Source organism: Glandiceps talaboti, chromosome 18 (genome assembly GCF_964340395.1).
Source record: "Glandiceps talaboti chromosome 18, keGlaTala1.1, whole genome shotgun sequence".
NCBI lineage: Eukaryota > Metazoa > Hemichordata > Enteropneusta > Spengelidae > Glandiceps > Glandiceps talaboti.
Genome location: NC_135566.1, coordinates 16,235,830 through 16,237,500, shown reverse-complemented (window position 1 = coordinate 16,237,500; position 1,671 = coordinate 16,235,830).

The window sequence follows — 1,671 nt, the reverse complement described above, 5'->3', positions numbered from 1 at the left end:
CTCTCTCTCTCTCTCTCTCTCTCTCTCTCTCTCTCTCTCTCTCTCTCTCTCTCTCTCTCTCTCTCTCTCTCTCTCTCTCTCTCTCTCTCTCTCTCTCTGTAATACCTTGTCAACCAAGCCGTCAGTTCGTTGTCGGGTCAGTTCTTTACTGGGCAAGGTAACATCTGTCACCCCATTCCATTATTTATTGGTCATTTTGTTTTCAAATTGCTGCAAACAATTACATGGGAATAGAAAGTATATCCCCAGTCAGTCATAAAGAAACTAGTTGATGCCTTACTGGTCACTGTCTGTAACATGTTAAATAGTCAATTTTTTAGAATTACCGATCAATGAGAGTATAAAACTCATTCACTAACCCACTGGGATTTTTATTGCTGGAGAGACTCCAACAGCTCTTGTTAAAGGCCCACGGTTCATTCCCACGTTCTCGCATAATAGTTCTATCTATATCAGTGGAGGCATAATGATTTAATCCTAGGATAGTTCATTTGTTCATTAGGGCCAATCTTTTCTGTATAAAGAACTCTACCACTGCAGACAGCTGTTTGTCGTAATATTAACCATAAGGCGAACTGGGCCTTGTAGGTCGTGCTAATTTCAACGTGACTCATAGATTACACAGAATGCTCAAGTTACGTCGTGCGCCTTGAGATAATCAAGACACTTCTATTCATACCTTAAACAAACTCTCGCTTTCAGTCAATGACATTAGAAAACACGATAGCATTAAAAAGGAGAGAAAAACCTTTCAGAAAATATATGGGTTGATGGTGTAAACTTTTTTTATTGTTGGGAAACAATAATTTGAAAATATGTCACCCTTCAAATCTTGCTTTTGTGCATCTCCCCCTCCCCCTTAAGTTAAAGGGCTATGTTTTAATCCCGCGGCCAGGTCATCGCTTTTGTGTTATCTTAATAGGAATTACATGGGACCATTCTTTTGCTCTGGCCCAACATTTTCTATATCTCTGCTAGTCAACCCGATCCTAATTCGAAGTGGTCTTTAATGTGACCTTTCCTTACCCATCATCTCTACTGTACGCTATACAAAATTCGTTGTACTACAAGACGTTTGTTTGAATGACTATACCTTGTCTAAGCATGGATAGAGGGCGCTTCACCATAGTATTAATTACGGCGTCATACTAATGGCGTAATGTCTTGCCAGTTAATTAGCACATTAATCATAAAACCAACCATTGATTAATGATTAATTGATTGATAGATGAATGGATTGATTCCTTTTGCCATTCATTCATTTTAGTCTCTCTTTCTTTTACGTTCAGACAGTCATTTATTCTGTGGTTCACTCCTCATTTATTTGCTATTGCGTTTGTTAGTATACATGACATTACCTTCATAAGAGTACAGTTCCAATATATATAATATATAATATAATATGTTACTGTTCCTTAATTACGGGAATATTTAAAAATGTGCTATGAATACAAAGCCAGCATGTAGTAGTATTCATAGCACTACATACTACTACATACTGGCTTTGTATTCATAGCACTACATACTAATACATACTGGCTTTGTATTCATAGCACTACGTACTACTACATACTGGCTTTGTATTCATAGCACTACATACTACTACATACTGGCTTTGTATTCATAGCACTACATACTACTACATACTGCAGGCTTTGTATTCATAGCACT